This window comes from Pelobates fuscus, chromosome 2, assembly GCF_036172605.1.
Source record: "Pelobates fuscus isolate aPelFus1 chromosome 2, aPelFus1.pri, whole genome shotgun sequence".
NCBI lineage: Eukaryota > Metazoa > Chordata > Amphibia > Anura > Pelobatidae > Pelobates > Pelobates fuscus.
The window spans coordinates 7,526,514-7,549,700 of NC_086318.1; positions in this window are offsets into that span (position 1 = coordinate 7,526,514).

Genomic DNA, 23,187 nt, shown 5'->3' on the forward strand with positions numbered 1-23,187 from the left:
CCCAGTACTAATCCCATTCTATACATTATTCCCAACTCTAATCCCATTCTATACATTACTCCCAGCACTGATCCCATTCTATACATTATTCCCAGCACTGATCCCATTCTATAAATTATTCCCAGCACTGATCCCATTCTATTCATTATTCCCAGCACTAATCCCATTCTATATATTATTCCCAGCACTGATCCCATTCTATTCATTATTCCCAGCACTAATCCCATTCTATACATTATTCCTAGCTATAATCCCATTCTATACATTATCCCCAGCACTAATCCCATTCTATACATTATTCCCAGCACTAATCCCATTCTATACATTATTCCCAGCTCTAATCCCATTCTATACATTATCCCCAGCTCTAATCCCATTCTATACATTATTCCCAGCTCTAATCCCATTCTATACATTATCCCAGCTCTAATACAATTCTATACATTATCCCCAGCACTAATCCCATTCTATACATTATTCCCAGCACTAATCCCATTCTATACATTATTCCCAGCACTAATCCCATTCTATGCATTATTCCCAGCACTAATCCCATTCTATACATTATCCCCAGCACTAATCCCATTCTATACATTATTCCCAGTACTAATCCCATTCTATACATTATCCCAGCTCTAATCCCATTCTATACATTATCCCTAGCTCTAATCCCATTCTATACATTATCCCCAGCTCTAATCCCATTCTATACATTATCCCCAGCTCTAATCCCATTCTATACATTATTCCCAGCACTAATCCCATTCTATACATTATTCCCAGCTCTATTCCCATTCTATACACTATTCCCAGCACTATTCCCATTCTATACAGTATTCCCAGCACTAATCCCATTCTATACATTATTCCCAGCTCTAATCCCATTCTATACACTATTCCCAGCACTAATCCCATTCTATACATTATTCCCAGCTCTAAGCCCATTCTATACATTATTCCCAGCACTAATCCCATTCTATACATTATCCCTAGCTCTAATCCCATTCTATACATTATTCCCAGTACTAATCCCATTCTATACATTATTCCCAACTCTAATCCCATTCTATACATTACTCCCAGCACTGATCCCATTCTATACATTATTCCCAGCACTGATCCCATTCTATAAATTATTCGCAGCTCTAATCCCATTCTATACATTATTCCCAGCACTAATCCCATTCTATACATTATTCCCAGCTCTATTCCCATTCTATACATTATTCCCAGCACTAATCCCATTCTATACATTATTCCCAGGTCTAATCCCATTCTATACATTATTCCCAGCTCTAATCCCATTCTATACATTATCCCAGCTCTAATCCCATTCTATACATTATCCTCAGCTCTATTCCCATTCTATACATTATCCCAGCACTAATCCCATTCTATACATTATTCCCAGCACTAATCCCATTCTATACATTATCCCCAGCTCTAATCCTATTCTATACATTATCCCCAGCTCTAATCCCATTCTATACATTATCCCCAGCACTAATCCCATTCTATACATTATTCCCAGTACTAATCCCATTCTATACATTATCCCAGCTCTAATCCCATTCTATACATTATCCCTAGCTCTAATCCCATTCTATACATTATCCCCAGCTCTAATCCCATTCTATACATTATCCCCAGCTCTAATCCCATTCTATACATAATTCCCAGCACTAATCCCATTCTATACATTATTCCCAGCTCTATTCCCATTCTATACACTATTCCCAGCACTATTCCCATTCTATACAGTATTCCCAGCAATAATCCCATTCTATACATTATTCCCAGCTCTAATCCCATTCTATACACTATTCCCAGCACTAATCCCATTCTATACATTATCCCTAGCTCTAATCCCATTCTATACATTATTCCCAGTACTAATCCCATTCTATACATTATTCCCAACTCTAATCCCATTCTATACATTACTCCCAGCACTGATCCCATTCTATACATTATTCCCAGCACTGATCCCATTCTATAAATTATTCCCAGCACTGATCCCATTCTATTCATTATTCCCAGCACTAATCCCATTCTATATATTATTCCCAGCACTGATCCCATTCTATTCATTATTCCCAGCACTAATCCCATTCTATACATTATTCCTAGCTATAATCCCATTCTATACATTATCCCCAGCACTAATCCCATTCTATACATTATTCCCAGCACTAATCCCATTCTATACATTATTCCCAGCTCTAATCCCATTCTATACATTATCCCCAGCTCTAATCCCATTCTATACATTATTCCCAGCTCTAATCCCATTCTATACATTATCCCCAGCTCTAATACAATTCTATACATTATCCCCAGCTCTAATCCCATTCTATACATTATTCCCAGCTCTAATCCCATTCTATACATTATCCCCAGCTCTAATACAATTCTATACATTATTCCCAGCACTAATCCCATTCTATGCATTATTCCCAGCACTAATCCCATTCTATACATTATCCCCAGCACTAATCCCATTCTATACATTATTCCCAGTACTAATCCCATTCTATACATTATCCCAGCTCTAATCCCATTCTATACATTATCCCTAGCTCTAATCCCATTCTATACATTATCCCCAGCTCTAATCCCATTCTATACATTATCCCCAGCTCTAATCCCATTCTATACATTATTCCCAGCACTAATCCCATTCTATACATTATTCCCAGCTCTATTCCCATTCTATACACTATTCCCAGCACTATTCCCATTCTATACAGTATTCCCAGCAATAATCCCATTCTATACATTATTCCCAGCTCTAATCCCATTCTATACACTATTCCCAGCACTAATCCCATTCTATACATTATCCCTAGCTCTAATCCCATTCTATACATTATTCCCAGTACTAATCCCATTCTATACATTATTCCCAACTCTAATCACATTCTATACATTACTCCCAGCACTGATCCCATTCTATACATTATTCCCAGCACTGATCCCATTCTATAAATTATTCCCAGCACTGATCCCATTCTATTCATTATTCCCAGCACTAATCCCATTCTATATATTATTCCCAGCACTGATCCCATTCTATTCATTATTCCCAGCACTAATCCAATTCTATACATTATTCCCAGTACTAATCCCATTCTATACATTATCCCAGCTCTAATCCCATTCTATACATTATCCCTAGCTCTAATCCCATTCTATACATTATCCCCAGCTCTAATCCCATTCTATACATTATCCCCAGCTCTAATCCCATTCTATACATTATTCCCAGCACTAATCCCATTCTATACATTATTCCCAGCTCTATTCCCATTCTATACACTATTCCCAGCACTATTCCCATTCTATACAGTATTCCCAGCAATAATCCCATTCTATACATTATTCCCAGCTCTAATCCCATTCTATACACTATTCCCAGCACTAATCCCATTCTATACATTATCCCTAGCTCTAATCCCATTCTATACATTATTCCCAGTACTAATCCCATTCTATACATTATTCCCAACTCTAATCCCATTCTATACATTACTCCCAGCACTGATCCCATTCTTTACATTATTCCCAGCACTGATCCCATTCTATAAATTATTCCCAGCACTGATCCCATTCTATTCATTATTCCCAGCACTAATCCCATTCTATATATTATTCCCAGCACTGATCCCATTCTATTCATTATTCCCAGCACTAATCCCATTCTATACATTATTCCTAGCTATAATCCCATTCTATACATTATCCCCAGCACTAATCCCATTCTATACATTATTCCCAGCACTAATCCCATTCTATACATTATTCCCAGCTCTAATCCCATTCTATACATTATCCCCAGCTCTAATCCCATTCTATACATTATTCCCAGCTCTAATCCAATTCTATACATTATCCCAGCTCTAATACAATTCTATACATTATCCCCAGCACTAATCCCATTCTATACATTATTCCCAGCACTAATCCCATTCTATGCATTATTCCCAGCACTAATCCCATTCTATACATTATCCCCAGCACTAATCCCATTCTATACATTATTCCCAGTACTAATCCCATTCTATACATTATTCCCAGCTCTAATCCCATTCTATACATTATCCCCAGCTCTAATCCCATTCTATACATTATTCCCAGCTCTAATCCCATTCTATACATTATCCCAGCTCTAATCCCATTCTATACATTATTCCCAGCACTAATCCCATTCTATGCATTATTCCCAGCACTAATCCCATTCTATACATTATCCCCAGCACTAATCTCATTCTATACATTATCCCCAGCACTAATCCCATTCTATACATTATCCCCAGCTCTAATCCCATTCTATACATTATTCCCAGCTCTAATCCCATTCTATACATTATCCCAGCTCTAATACAATTCTATACATTATCCCCAGCACTAATCCCATTCTATACATTATTCCCAGCACTAATCCCATTCTATGCATTATTCCCAGCACTAATCCCATTCTATACATTATCCCCAGCACTAATCCCATTCTATACATTATTCCCAGTACTAATCCCATTCTATACATTATCCCAGCTCTAATCCCATTCTATACATTATCCCTAGCTCTAATCCCATTCTATACATTATCCCCAGCTCTAATCCCATTCTATACATTATCCCCAGCTCTAATCCCATTCTATACATTATTCCCAGCACTAATCCCATTCTATACATTATTCCCAGCTCTATTCCCATTCTATACACTATTCCCAGCACTATTCCCATTCTATACAGTATTCCCAGCAATAATCCCATTCTATACATTATTCCCAGCTCTAATCCCATTCTATACACTATTCCCAGCACTAATCCCATTCTATACATTATCCCTAGCTCTAATCCCATTCTATACATTATTCCCAGTACTAATCCCATTCTATACATTATTCCCAACTCTAATCCCATTCTATACATTACTCCCAGCACTGATCCCATTCTATACATTATTCCCAGCACTGATCCCATTCTATAAATTATTCCCAGCACTGATCCCATTCTATTCATTATTCCCAGCACTAATCCCATTCTATATATTATTCCCAGCACTGATCCCATTCTATTCATTATTCCCAGCACTAATCCCATTCTATACATTATTCCTAGCTATAATCCCATTCTATACATTATCCCCAGCACTAATCCCATTCTATACATTATTCCCAGCACTAATCCCATTCTATACATTATTCCCAGCTCTAATCCCATTCTATACATTATCCCCAGCTCTAATCCCATTCTATACATTATTCCCAGCTCTAATCCCATTCTATACATTATCCCCAGCTCTAATACAATTCTATACATTATCCCCAGCACTAATCCCATTCTATACATTATTCCCAGCACTAATCCCATTCTATGCATTATTCCCAGCACTAATCCCATTCTATACATTATCCCCAGCACTAATCCCATTCTATACATTATTCCCAGTACTAATCCCATTCTATACATTATCCCAGCTCTAATCCCATTCTATACATTATCCCTAGCTCTAATCCCATTCTATACATTATCCCCAGCTCTAATCCCATTCTATACATTATCCCCAGCTCTAATCCCATTCTATACATTATTCCCAGGACTAATCCCATTCTATACATTATTCCCAGCTCTATTCCCATTCTTTACACTATTCCCAGCACTATTCCCATTCTATACAGTATTCCCAGCAATAATCCCATTCTATACATTATTCCCAGCTCTAATCCCATTCTATACACTATTCCCAGCACTAATCCCATTCTATACATTATCCCTAGCTCTAATCCCATTCTATACATTATTCCCAGTACTAATCCCATTCTATACATTATTCCCAACTCTAATCCCATTCTATACATTACTCCCAGCACTGATCCCATTCTATACATTATTCCCAGCACTGATCCCATTCTATAAATTATTCCCAGCACTGATCCCATTCTATTCATTATTCCCAGCACTAATCCCATTCTATATATTATTCCCAGCACTGATCCCATTCTATTCATTATTCCCAGCACTAATCCCATTCTATACATTATTCCTAGCTATAATCCCATTCTATACATTATCCCCAGCACTAATCCCATTCTATACATTATTCCCAGCACTAATCCCATTCTATACATTATTCCCAGCTCTAATCCCATTCTATACATTATCCCCAGCTCTAATCCCATTCTATACATTATTCCCAGCTCTAATCCCATTCTATACATTATCCCAGCTCTAATACAATTCTATACATTATCCCCAGCACTAATCCCATTCTATACATTATTCCCAGCACTAATCCCATTCTATACATTATTCCCAGCACTAATCCCATTCTATGCATTATTCCCAGCACTAATCCCATTCTATACATTATCCCCAGCACTAATCCCATTCTATACATTATTCCCAGTACTAATCCCATTCTATACATTATCCCAGCTCTAATCCCATTCTATACATTATCCCTAGCTCTAATCCCATTCTATACATTATCCCCAGCTCTAATCCCATTCTATACATTATCCCCAGCTCTAATCCCATTCTATACATTATTCCCAGCACTAATCCCATTCTATACATTATTCCCAGCTCTATTCCCATTCTATACACTATTCCCAGCACTATTCCCATTCTATACAGTATTCCCAGCACTAATCCCATTCTATACATTATTCCCAGCTCTAATCCCATTCTATACACTATTCCCAGCACTAATCCCATTCTATACATTATTCCCAGCTCTAAGCCCATTCTATACATTATTCCCAGCACTAATCCCATTCTATACATTATCCCTAGCTCTAATCCCATTCTATACATTATTCCCAGTACTAATCCCATTCTATACATTATTCCCAACTCTAAACCCATTCTATACATTACTCCCAGCACTGATCCCATTCTATACATTATTCCCAGCACTGATCCCATTCTATAAATTATTCGCAGCTCTAATCCCATTCTATACATTATTCCCAGCACTAATCCCATTCTATACATTATTCCCAGCTCTATTCCCATTCTATACATTATTCCCAGCACTAATCCCATTCTATACATTATTCCCAGGTCTAATCCCATTCTATACATTATTCCCAGCTCTAATCCCATTCTATACATTATCCCAGCTCTAATCCCATTCTATACATTATCCTCAGCTCTATTCCCATTCTATACATTATCCCAGCACTAATCCCATTCTATACATTATTCCCAGCACTAATCCCATTCTATACATTATCCCCAGCTCTAATCCTATTCTATACATTATCCCCAGCTCTAATCCCATTCTATACATTATCCCCAGCACTAATCCCATTCTATACATTATTCCCAGTACTAATCCCATTCTATACATTATCCCAGCTCTAATCCCATTCTATACATTATCCCTAGCTCTAATCCCATTCTATACATTATCCCCAGCTCTAATCCCATTCTATACATTATCCCCAGCTCTAATCCCATTCTATACATAATTCCCAGCACTAATCCCATTCTATACATTATTCCCAGCTCTATTCCCATTCTATACACTATTCCCAGCACTATTCCCATTCTATACAGTATTCCCAGCAATAATCCCATTCTATACATTATTCCCAGCTCTAATCCCATTCTATACACTATTCCCAGCACTAATCCCATTCTATACATTATCCCTAGCTCTAATCCCATTCTATACATTATTCCCAGTACTAATCCCATTCTATACATTATTCCCAACTCTAATCCCATTCTATACATTACTCCCAGCACTGATCCCATTCTATACATTATTCCCAGCACTGATCCCATTCTATAAATTATTCCCAGCACTGATCCCATTCTATTCATTATTCCCAGCACTAATCCCATTCTATATATTATTCCCAGCACTGATCCCATTCTATTCATTATTCCCAGCACTAATCCCATTCTATACATTATTCCTAGCTATAATCCCATTCTATACATTATCCCCAGCACTAATCCCATTCTATACATTATTCCCAGCACTAATCCCATTCTATACATTATTCCCAGCTCTAATCCCATTCTATACATTATCCCCAGCTCTAATCCCATTCTATACATTATTCCCAGCTCTAATCCCATTCTATACATTATCCCCAGCTCTAATACAATTCTATACATTATCCCCAGCACTAATCCCATTCTATACATTATTCCCAGCACTAATCCCATTCTATGCATTATTCCCAGCACTAATCCCATTCTATACATTATCCCCAGCACTAATCCCATTCTATACATTATTCCCAGTACTAATCCCATTCTATACATTATCCCAGCTCTAATCCCATTCTATACATTATCCCTAGCTCTAATCCCATTCTATACATTATCCCCAGCTCTAATCCCATTCTATACATTATCCCCAGCTCTAATCCCATTCTATACATTATTCCCAGCACTAATCCCATTCTATACATTATTCCCAGCTCTATTCCCATTCTATACACTATTCCCAGCACTATTCCCATTCTATACAGTATTCCCAGCAATAATCCCATTCTATACATTATTCCCAGCTCTAATCCCATTCTATACACTATTCCCAGCACTAATCCCATTCTATACATTATCCCTAGCTCTAATCCCATTCTATACATTATTCCCAGTACTAATCCCATTCTATACATTATTCCCAACTCTAATCCCATTCTATACATTACTCCCAGCACTGATCCCATTCTATACATTATTCCCAGCACTGATCCCATTCTATAAATTATTCCCAGCACTGATCCCATTCTATTCATTATTCCCAGCACTAATCCCATTCTATATATTATTCCCAGCACTGATCCCATTCTATTCATTATTCCCAGCACTAATCCCATTCTATACATTATTCCCAGTACTAATCCCATTCTATACATTATCCCAGCTCTAATCCCATTCTATACATTATCCCTAGCTCTAATCCCATTCTATACATTATCCCCAGCTCTAATCCCATTCTATACATTATCCCCAGCTCTAATCCCATTCTATACATTATTCCCAGCACTAATCCCATTCTATACATTATTCCCAGCTCTATTCCCATTCTATACACTATTCCCAGCACTATTCCCATTCTATACAGTATTCCCAGCAATAATCCCATTCTATACATTATTCCCAGCTCTAATCCCATTCTATACACTATTCCCAGCACTAATCCCATTCTATACATTATCCCTAGCTCTAATCCCATTCTATACATTATTCCCAGTACTAATCCCATTCTATACATTATTCCCAACTCTAATCCCATTCTATACATTACTCCCAGCACTGATCCCATTCTATACATTATTCCCAGCACTGATCCCATTCTATAAATTATTCCCAGCACTGATCCCATTCTATTCATTATTCCCAGCACTAATCCCATTCTATATATTATTCCCAGCACTGATCCCATTCTATTCATTATTCCCAGCACTAATCCCATTCTATACATTATTCCTAGCTATAATCCCATTCTATACATTATCCCCAGCACTAATCCCATTCTATACATTATTCCCAGCACTAATCCCATTCTATACATTATTCCCAGCTCTAATCCCATTCTATACATTATCCCCAGCTCTAATCCCATTCTATACATTATTCCCAGCTCTAATCCAATTCTATACATTATCCCAGCTCTAATACAATTCTATACATTATCCCCAGCACTAATCCCATTCTATACATTATTCCCAGCACTAATCCCATTCTATGCATTATTCCCAGCACTAATCCCATTCTATACATTATCCCCAGCACTAATCCCATTCTATACATTATTCCCAGTACTAATCCCATTCTATACATTATTCCCAGCTCTAATCCCATTCTATACATTATCCCCAGCTCTAATCCCATTCTATACATTATTCCCAGCTCTAATCCCATTCTATACATTATCCCAGCTCTAATACAATTCTATACATTATCCCCAGCACTAATCCCATTCTATACATTATTCCCAGCACTAATCCCATTCTATGCATTATTCCCAGCACTAATCCCATTCTATACATTATCCCCAGCACTAATCCCATTCTATACATTATTCCCAGTACTAATCCCATTCTATACATTATCCCAGCTCTAATCCCATTCTATACATTATCCCTAGCTCTAATCCCATTCTATACATTATCCCCAGCTCTAATCCCATTCTATACATTATCCCCAGCTCTAATCCCATTCTATACATTATTCCCAGCACTAATCCCATTCTATACATTATTCCCAGCTCTATTCCCATTCTATACACTATTCCCAGCACTATTCCCATTCTATACAGTATTCCCAGCACTAATCCCATTCTATACATTATTCCCAGCTCTAATCCCATTCTATACACTATTCCCAGCACTAATCCCATTCTATACATTATTCCCAGCTCTAAGCCCATTCTATACATTATTCCCAGCACTAATCCCATTCTATACATTATCCCTAGCTCTAATCCCATTCTATACATTATTCCCAGTACTAATCCCATTCTATACATTATTCCCAACTCTAATCCCATTCTATACATTACTCCCAGCACTGATCCCATTCTATACATTATTCCCAGCACTGATCCCATTCTATAAATTATTCGCAGCTCTAATCCCATTCTATACATTATTCCCAGCACTAATCCCATTCTATACATTATTCCCAGCTCTATTCCCATTCTATACATTATTCCCAGCACTAATCCCATTCTATACATTATTCCCAGGTCTAATCCCATTCTATACATTATTCCCAGCTCTAATCCCATTCTATACATTATCCCAGCTCTAATCCCATTCTATACATTATCCTCAGCTCTATTCCCATTCTATACATTATCCCAGCACTAATCCCATTCTATACATTATTCCCAGCACTAATCCCATTCTATACATTATCCCCAGCTCTAATCCTATTCTATACATTATCCCCAGCTCTAATCCCATTCTATACATTATCCCCAGCACTAATCCCATTCTATACATTATCCCCAGCACTAATTCCATTCTATACATTATTCCCAGCTCTAATCCAATTCTATACATTATTCCCAGCACTGATCCCATTCTATTCTTTATTCCCAGCACTAATCCCATTCAATACATTATCCCAGCTCTAATCCCATTCTATACATGACTCTCAGATCTAATCCCATTCTATACATTATTCCCAGCTCAAATCCAATTCTATACATTATTCCCAGCTCTAAGCCCATTCTATACATTATTCCCAGCACTAATCCCATTCTATACATTATCCCTAGCTCTAATCCCATTCTATACATTATTCCCAGTACTAATCCCATTCTATACATTATTCCCAACTCTAATCCCATTCTATACATTACTCCCAGCACTGATCCCATTCTATACATTATTCCCAGCACTGATCCCATTCTATAAATTATTCGCAGCTCTAATCCCATTCTATACATTATTCCCAGCACTAATCCCATTCTATACATTATTCCCAGCTCTATTCCCATTCTATACATTATTCCCAGCACTAATCCCATTCTATACATTATTCCCAGGTCTAATCCCATTCTATACATTATTCCCAGCTCTAATCCCATTCTATACATTATCCCAGCTCTAATCCCATTCTATACATTATCCTCAGCTCTATTCCCATTCTATACATTATCCCAGCACTAATCCCATTCTATACATTATTCCCAGCACTAATCCCATTCTATACATTATCCCCAGCTCTAATCCTATTCTATACATTATCCCCAGCTCTAATCCCATTCTATACATTATCCCCAGCACTAATCCCATTCTATACATTATCCCCAGCACTAATTCCATTCTATACATTATTCCCAGCACTAATCCCATTCTATACATTATTCCCAGCACTGATCCCATTATATTCATTATTCCCAGCACTAATCCCATTCTATACATTATCCCCAGCTCTAATCCCATTCCATACATTATTCCCAGTACAAATCTCATTCTATACATTATCCCCAGCACTAATCCCATTCTATAAATTATCCCACACTCTAATACCATTCTATACATTATTCCCAGACCTAATCCCATTCTATAAATTATCACAGCTCTAATCCCATTCTATACATTACTCTCAGATCTAATCCCATTCTATACATTATTCCCAGCTCTAATCCCATTTTATACATTATTCCCAGTACTATTCCCATTCTATACATTATTCCCAGCACTGATCCCATTCTATACATTATTACCAGCTCTATTCCCATTCTATACATTATTCCTAGATCTAATCCCATTCTATACATTATTCCCAGCACTAATCCCATTCTATACATTATCCCCAGATCTAATCCCATTCAATACATTATTCCTAGCACTAATCCCATTCTCTACATTATTCCCAGCACTAAGCCCATTCTATACCTTATTCCCTGCCCTAGTCCCATTCTATACATTATCCCAGCTAATCCCATTGTATACATTACTCTCAGTTCTAATCCCATTCTATACATAATTCCTAGCTCTAATCCCATTCTATACATTATTCCCAGCTCTAATACCATTCTATAAATTATCCCCAGCACTAATCCCATTCTATACATTATCCTAAGCTCTAATCCCATTCTATACATTATTCCCAGTACTAATCCCATTTTTTTACATTATCCCCAGCACTAATCCCATTCTATACATTATCCCCAGCTCTAATCCCATTCTCTACATTATTCCCAGCCCTAATCCCATTCTATACATTTTATAGCTCTAATCCCATTCTATAAATTATTCCTACAACTAATCCCATTCTATACATTATCCCCAGCTCTAATCCCATTCTATACATTATTCCCAGCACTAATCCCATTCTATTCATTATTCCCAGCACTAATCCCATTCTATACATTATTCCCAGCTCTAATCCCATTCCATACATTATTCTTAGCTCTATTCCCATTCTATACATTATTCCTAGATCTAATCCTATTCTATACATTATTCCCAGCACTAATCCCAATCTATTCATTATTCCAAGCACTAATCCCATTCTATGCATTATTCCCAGCACTGATCCCATTCTATACATTATTCCCAGCTCTAATCCCATTCTATACATTACTCTCAGTTCTAATCCCATTCTATACATAATTCCTAGCTCTAATCCCATTCTATTCCCAGCTCTAATACCATTCTATAAATTATCCCCAGCACTAATCCCATTCTATACATTATCCTAAGCTCTAATCCCATTCTATACATTATTCCCAGTACTAATCCCATTTTTTACATTATCCCCAGCACTAATCCCATTCTATACATTATCCCCAGCTCTAATCCCATTCTCTACATTATTCCCAGCCCTAATCCCATTCTATACATTTCATAGCTCTAATCCCATTCTATAAATTTTTCCTACAACTAATCCCATTCTATACATTATCCCCAGCTCTAATCCCATTCTATACATTATTCCCAGCACTAATCCCATTCTATTCATTATTCCCAGCACTAATCCCATTCTATACATTATTCCCAGCTCTAATCACATTCCATACATTATTCTTAGCTCTATTCCCATTCTATACATTATTCCTAGATCTAATCCCATTCTATACATTATTCCCAGCACTAATCCCAATCTATTCATTATTCCAAGCACTAATCCCATTCTATGCATTATTCCCAGCACTGATCCCATTCTATACATTATTCCCAGCTCTAATCCCATTCTATACATTATTCCCAGCTCTAATCCCATTCTATACATTATCCCCAGCTCTAATCCCATTCTATACATTATTCCCAGCTCTATTCCCATTCTATACATTATTTCTAGATCTAATCCCATTCTATACATTATTCCCAGCACTAATCCCATTCTATACATTATCCCCAGCACTAATCCCATTCTACACATTATCCCCAGCATTAATCCCATTCTATACATTATACCCAGCTCTAATCCAATTCTATACATTATTCCCAACACTGATCCCATTCTATTCATTATTCCCAGCACTAATCCCATTCAATACATTATCCCAGCTCTAATCCCATTCTATACATTACTCTCAGATCTAATCCCATTCTATACATTATTCCTAGATCTAATCCCATTCTATACAATATTCCCAGCACTAATCCCATTCTATTCATTATTTCCAGCACTAATCCCATTCTATACATTATTCCCAGCACTAATCCCTTTCTATACATTATTCTTAGCTCTAATCCCATTCTATACATTATTCTTAGCTCTAATCCCATTCTATACATTATTCCCAGCACTGATCCCATTCTATACATTATTCTTAGCTCTAATCCCATTCTATACATTATTCCCAGCCCTAATCCCATTCTATACATTATTCCCAGCACTAATCCCATTCTGTACATTATTCCCAGCACTGATCCCATTCTATACATTATTCCCAGCACTGATCCCATTCTATACATTTTTCCCAGCTCTAATCCCATTCTGTACATTATTCACAGCTCTAATCCCATTCTATACATTATTCCCAGCTCTAATCCCATTATATACATCATTCCCAGCTCTAATCCCATTCTATACCTTATTCCCAGCTCTAATCCCATTCTATACATTATTCCCAGCTCTAATCCCATTCTATAGATCATTACCAGCACTAATCCCATTCTATACATTATTCCCAGCATTAATCCAATTATATACATTATCCCAGCACTAATCCCATTCTATACATTATTCTCAGCTCTAATCCCATTCTATACATTATCCCCAGCACTGATCCCATTCTATTCATTATTTCCAGCACTAATCCCATTCTATATATTATTCCCAGCACTGATCCCATTCTATTCATTATTCCCAGCACTAATCCCATTCTATACATTATTCCTAGCTATAATCCCATTCTATACATTATCCCCAGCACTAATCCCATTCTATACATTATTCCCAGCACTAATCCCATTCTATACATTATTCCCAGCTCTAATCTTATTCTATACATTATCCCCAGCTCTAATCCCATTCTATACATTATTCCCAGCTCTAATCCCATTCTATACATTATCCCAGCTCTAATACAATTCTATACATTATCCCCAGCACTAATCCCATTCTATACATTATTCCCAGCTCTAATCCCATTCCATACATTATTCTTAGCTCTATTCCCATTCTATACATTATTCCTAGATCTAATCCCATTCTATACATTATTCCCAGCACTAATCCCAATCTATTCATTATTCCAAGCACTAATCCCATTCTATGCATTATTCCCAGCACTGATCCCATTCTATACATTATTCCCAGCTCTAATCCCATTCTATACATTACTCTCAGTTCTAATCCCATTCTATACATAATTCCTAGCTCTAATCCCATTCTATTCCCAGCTCTAATACCATTCTATAAATTATCCCCAGCACTAATCCCATTCTATACATTATCCTAAGCTCTAATCCCATTCTATACATTATTCCCAGTACTAATCCCATTTTTTACATTATCCCCAGCACTAATCCCATTCTATACATTATCCCCAGCTCTAATCCCATTCTCTACATTATTCCCAGCCCTAATCCCATTCTATACATTTCATAGCTCTAATCCCATTCTATAAATTATTCCTACAACTAATCCCATTCTATACATTATCCCCAGCTCTAATCCCATTCTATACATTATTCCCAGCACTAATCCCATTCTATTCATTATTCCCAGCACTAATCCCATTCTATACATTATTCCCAGCTCTAATCACATTCCATACATTATTCTTAGCTCTATTCCCATTCTATACATTATTCCTAGATCTAATCCCATTCTATACATTATTCCCAGCACTAATCCCAATCTATTCATTATTCCAAGCACTAATCCCATTCTATGCATTATTCCCAGCACTGATCCCATTCTATACATTATTCCCAGCTCTAATCCCATTCTATACATTATTCCCAGCTCTAATCCCATTCTATACATTATCCCCAGCTCTAATCCCATTCTATACATTATTCCCAGCTCTATTCCCATTCTATACATTATTTCTAGATCTAATCCCATTCTATACATTATTCCCAGCACTAATCCCATTCTATACATTATCCCCAGCACTAATCCCATTCTACACATTATCCCCAGCATTAATCCCATTCTATACATTATACCCAGCTCTAATCCAATTCTATACATTATTCCCAACACTGATCCCATTCTATTCATTATTCCCAGCACTAATCCCATTCAATACATTATCCCAGCTCTAATCCCATTCTATACATTACTCTCAGATCTAATCCAATTCTATACATTATTCCCAACACTGATCCCATTCTATTCATTATTCCCAGCACTAATCCCATTCAATACATTATCCCAGCTCTAATCCCATTCTATACATTACTCTCAGTTCTAATCCCATTCTATACATAATTCCTAGCTCTAATCCCATTCTATTCCCAGCTCTAATACCATTCTATAAATTATCCCCAGCACTAATCCCATTCTATACATTATCCTAAGCTCTAATCCCATTCTATACATTATTCCCAGTACTAATCCCATTTTTTACATTATCCCCAGCACTAATCCCATTCTATACATTATCCCCAGCTCTAATCCCATTCTCTACATTATTCCCAGCCCTAATCCCATTCTATACATTTCATAGCTCTAATCCCATTCTATAAATTTTTCCTACAACTAATCCCATTCTATACATTATCCCCAGCTCTAATCCCATTCTATACATTATTCCCAGCACTAATCCCATTCTATTCATTATTCCCAGCACTAATCCCATTCTATACATTATTCCCAGCTCTAATCACATTCCATACATTATTCTTAGCTCTATTCCCATTCTATACATTATTCCTAGATCTAATCCCATTCTATACATTATTCCCAGCACTAATCCCAATCTATTCATTATTCCAAGCACTAATCCCATTCTATGCATTATTCCCAGCACTGATCCCATTCTATACATTATTCCCAGCTCTAATCCCATTCTATACATTATTCCCAGCTCTAATCCCATTCTATACATTATCCCCAGCTCTAATCCCATTCTATACATTATTCCCAGCTCTATTCCCATTCTATACATTATTTCTAGATCTAATCCCATTCTATACATTATTCCCAGCACTAATCCCATTCTATACATTATCCCCAGCACTAATCCCATTCTACACATTATCCCCAGCATTAATCCCATTCTATACATTATACCCAGCTCTAATCCAATTCTATACATTATTCCCAACACTGATCCCATTCTATTCATTATTCCCAGCACTAATCCCATTCAATACATTATCCCAGCTCTAATCCCATTCTATACATTACTCTCAGATCTAATCCCATTCTATACATTATTCCTAGATCTAATCCCATTCTATACAATATTCCCAGCACTAATCCCATTCTATTCATTATTTCCAGCACTAATCCCATTCTATACATTATTCCCAGCACTAATCCCTTTCTATACATTATTCTTAGCTCTAATCCCATTCTATACATTATTCTTAGCTCTAATCCCATTCTATACATTATTCCCAGCACTGATCCCATTCTATACATTATTCTTAGCTCTAATCCCATTCTATACATTATTCCCAGCCCTAATCCCATTCTATACATTATTCCCAGCACTAATCCCATTCTGTACATTATTCCCAGCACTGATCCCATTCTATACATTATTCCCAGCACTGATCCCATTCTATACATTATTACCAGCTCTATTCCCATTCTATACATTATTCCTAGATCTAATCCCATTCTATACATTATTCCCAGCACTAATCCCATTCTATACATTTTTCCCAGCTCTAATCCCATTCTGTACATTATTCACAGCTCTAATCCCATTCTATACATTATTCCCAGCTCTAATCCCATTATATACATCATTCCCAGCTCTAATCCCATTCTATACCTTATTCCCAGCTCTAATCCCATTCTATACATTATTCCCAGCTCTAATCCCATTCTATAGATCATTACCAGCACTAATCCCATTCTATACATTATTCCCAGCATTAATCCAATTATATACATTATCCCAGCACTAATCCCATTCTATACATTATTCTCAGCTCTAATCCCATTCTATACATTATCCCCAGCACTGATCCCATTCTATTCATTATTTCCAGCACTAATCCCATTCTATATATTATTCCCAGCACTGATCCCATTCTATTCATTATTCCCAGCACTAATCCCATTCTATACATTATTCCTAGCTATAATCCCATTCTATACATTATCCCCAGCACTAATCCCATTCTATACATTATTCCCAGCACTAATCCCATTCTATACATTATTCCCAGCTCTAATCTTATTCTATACATTATCCCCAGCTCTAATCCCATTCTATACATTATTCCCAGCTCTAATCCCATTCTATACATTATCCCAGCTCTAATACAATTCTATACATTATCCCCAGCACTAATCCCATTCTATACATTATTCCCAGCTCTAATCCCATTCCATACATTATTCTTAGCTCTATTCCCATTCTATACATTATTCCTAGATCTAATCCCATTCTATACATTATTCCCAGCACTAATCCCAATCTATTCATTATTCCAAGCACTAATCCCATTCTATGCATTATTCCCAGCACTGATCCCATTCTATACATTATTCCCAGCTCTAATCCCATTCTATACATTACTCTCAGTTCTAATCCCATTCTATACATAATTCCTAGCTCTAATCCCATTCTATTCCCAGCTCTAATACCATTCTATAAATTATCCCCAGCACTAATCCCATTCTATACATTATCCTAAGCTCTAATCCCATTCTATACATTATTCCCAGTACTAATCCCATTTTTTACATTATCCCCAGCACTAATCCCATTCTATACATTATCCCCAGCTCTAATCCCATTCTCTACATTATTCCCAGCCCTAATCCCATTCTATACATTTCATAGCTCTAATCCCATTCTATAAATTATTCCTACAACTAATCCCATTCTATACATTATCCCCAGCTCTAATCCCATTCTATACATTATTCCCAGCACTAATCCCATTCTATTCATTATTCCCAGCACTAATCCCATTCTATACATTATTCCCAGCTCTAATCACATTCCATACATTATTCTTAGCTCTATTCCCATTCTATACATTATTCCTAGATCTAATCCCATTCTATACATTATTCCCAGCACTAATCCCAATCTATTCATTATTCCAAGCACTAATCCCATTCTATGCATTATTCCCAGCACTGATCCCATTCTATACATTATTCCCAGCTCTAATCCCATTCTATACATTATTCCCAGCTCTAATCCCATTCTATACATTATCCCCAGCTCTAATCCCATTCTATACATTATTCCCAGCTCTATTCCCATTCTATACATTATTTCTAGATCTAATCCCATTCTATACATTATTCCCAGCACTAATCCCATTCTATACATTATCCCCAGCACTAATCCCATTCTACACATTATCCCCAGCATTAATCCCATTCTATACATTATACCCAGCTCTAATCCAATTCTATACATTATTCCCAACACTGATCCCATTCTATTCATTATTCCCAGCACTAATCCCATTCAATACATTATCCCAGCTCTAATCCCATTCTATACATTACTCTCAGATCTAATCCCATTCTATACATTATTCCTAGATCTAATCCCATTCTATACAATATTCCCAGCACTAATCCCATTCTATTCATTATTTCCAGCACTAATCCCATTCTATACATTATTCCCAGCACTAATCCCTTTCTATACATTATTCTTAGCTCTAATCCCATTCTATACATTATTCCTAGCTATAATCCCATTCTATACATTATCCCCAGCACTAATCCCATTCTATACATTATTCCCAGCACTAATCCCATTCTATACATTATTCCCAGCTCTAATCTTATTCTATACATTATCCCCAGCTCTAATCCCATTCTATACATTATTCCCAGCTCTAATCCCATTCTATACATTATCCCAGCTCTAATACAATTCTATACATTATCCCCAGCACTAATCCCATTCTATACATTATTCCCAGCACTAATCCCATTCTATGCATTATTCCCAGCACTAATCCCATTCTATACATTATCCCCAGCACTAATCCCATTCTATACATTATTCCCAGTACTAATCCCATTCTATACATTATTCCCAGCTCTAATCCCATTCTATACATTATCCCCAGCTCTAATCCCATTCTATACATTATTCCCAGCTCTAATCCCATTCTATACATTATCCCAGCTCTAATACAATTCTATACATTATCCCCAGCACTAATCCCATTCTATACATTATTCCCAGCACTAATCCCATTCTATGCATTATTCCCAGCACTAATCCCATTCTATACATTATCCCCAGCACTAATCCCATTCTATACATTATTCCCAGTACTAATCCCATTCTATACATTATCCCAGCTCTAATCCCATTCTATACATTATCCCCAGCTCTAATCCCATTCTATACATTATCCCCAGCTCTAATCCCATTCTATACATTATTCCCAGCACTAATCCCATTCTATACATTATTCCCAGCTCTATTCCCATTCTATACACTATTCCCAGCACTATTCCCATTCTATACAGTATTCCCAGCAATAATCCCATTCTATACATTATTCCCAGCTCTAATCCCATTCTATACACTATTCCCAGCACTAATCCCATTCTATACATTATCCCTAGCTCTAATCCCATTCTATACATTATTCCCAGTACTAATCCCATTCTATACATTATTCCCAACTCTAATCCCATTCTATACATTACTCCCAGCACTGATCCCATTCTATACATTATTCCCAGCACTGATCCCATTCTATAAATTATTCCCAGCACTGATCCCATTCTATTCATTATTCCCAGCACTAATCCCATTCTATATATTATTCCCAGCACTGATCCCATTCTATTCATTATTCCCAGCACTAATCCCATTCTATACATTATTCCTAGCTATAATCCCATTCTATACATTATCCCCAGCACTAATCCCATTCTATACATTATTCCCAGCACTAATCCCATTCTATACATTATTCCCAGCTCTAATCCCATTCTATACATTATCCCCAGCTCTAATCCCATTCTATACATTATTCCCAGCTCTAATCCCATTTTATACATTATCCCAGCTCTAATACAATTCTATACATTATCCCCAGCACTAATCCCATTCTATACATTATTCCCAGCACTAATCCCATTCTATGCATTATTCCCAGCACTAATCCCATTCTATACATTATCCCCAGCACTAATCTCATTCTATACATTATTCCCAGTACTAATCCCATTCTATACATTATCCCAGCTCTAATCCCATTCTATACATTATCCCTAGCTCTAATCCCATTCTATACATTATCCCCAGCTCTAATCCCATTCTATACATTATCCCCAGCTCTAATCCCATTCTATACATTATTCCCAGCACTAATCCCATTCTATAAATTATTCCCAGCTCTATTCCCATTCTATACACTATTCCCAGCACTATTCCCATTCTATACAGTATTCCCAGCAATAATCCCATTCTATACATTATTCCCAGCTCTAATCCCATTCTATACACTATTCCCAGCACTAATCCCATTCTATACATTATCCCTAGCTCTAATCCCATTCTATACATTATTCCCAGTACTAATCCCATTCTATACATTATTCCCAACTCTAATCCCATTCTATACATTACTCCCAGCACTGATCCCATTCTATACATTATTCCCAGCACTGATCCCATTCTATAAATTATTCCCAGCACTGATCCCATTCTATTCATTATTCCCAGCACTAATCCCATTCTATATATTATTCCCAGCACTGATCCCATTCTATTCATTATTCCCAGCACTAATCCCATTCTATACATTATTCCTAGCTATAATCCCATTCTATACATTATCCCCAGCACTAATCCCATTCTATACATTATTCCCAGCACTAATCCCATTCTATACATTATTCCCAGCTCTAATCCCATTCTATACATTATCCCCAGCTCTAATCCCATTCTATACATTATTCCCAGCTCTAATCCCATTCTATACATTATCCCAGCTCTAATACAATTCTATACATTATCCCCAGCACTAATCCCATTCTATACATTATTCCCAGCACTAATCCCATTCTATGCATTATTCCCAGCACTAATCCCATTCTATACATTATCCCCAGCACTAATCCCATTCTATACATTATTCCCAGTACTAATCCCATTCTATACATTATTCCCAGCTCTAATCCCATTCTATACATTATCCCCAGCTCTAATCCCATTCTATACATTATTCCCAGCTCTAATCCCATTCTATACATTATCCCAGCTCTAATACAATTCTATATATTATCCCCAGCACTAATCCCATTCTATACATTATTCCCAGCACTAATCCCATTCTATGCATTATTCCCAGCACTAATCCCATTCTATACATTATCCCCAGCACTAATCCCATTCTATACATTATTCCCAGTACTAATCCCATTCTATACATTATCCCAGCTCTAATCCCATTCTATACATTATCCCTAGCTCTAATCCCATTCTATACATTATCCCCAGCTCTAATCCCATTCTATACATTATCCCCAGCTCTAATCCCATTCTATACATTATTCCCAGCACTAATCCCATTCTATACATTATTCCCAGCTCTATTCCCATTCTATACACTATTCCCAGCACTATTCCCATTCTATACAGTATTCCCAGCACTAATCCCATTCTATACATTATTCCCAGCTCTAATCCCATTCTATACACTATTCCCAGCACTAATCCCATTCTATACATTATTCCCAGCTCTAAGCCCATTCTATACATTATTCCCAGCACTAATCCCATTCTATACATTATCCCTAGCTCTAATCCCATTCTATACATTATTCCCAGTACTAATCCCATTCTATACATTATTCCCAACTCTAATCCCATTCTATACATTACTCCCAGCACTGATCCCATTCTATACATTATTCCCAGCTCTAATCCCATTCTATACATTATTCCCAGCACTAATCCCATTCTATACATTATTCCCAGCTCTATTCCCATTCTATACATTATTCCCAGCACTAATCCCATTCTATACATTATTCCCAGGTCTAATCCCATTCTATACATTATTCCCAGCTCTAATCCCATTCTATACACTATTCCCAGCACTAATCCCATTCTAT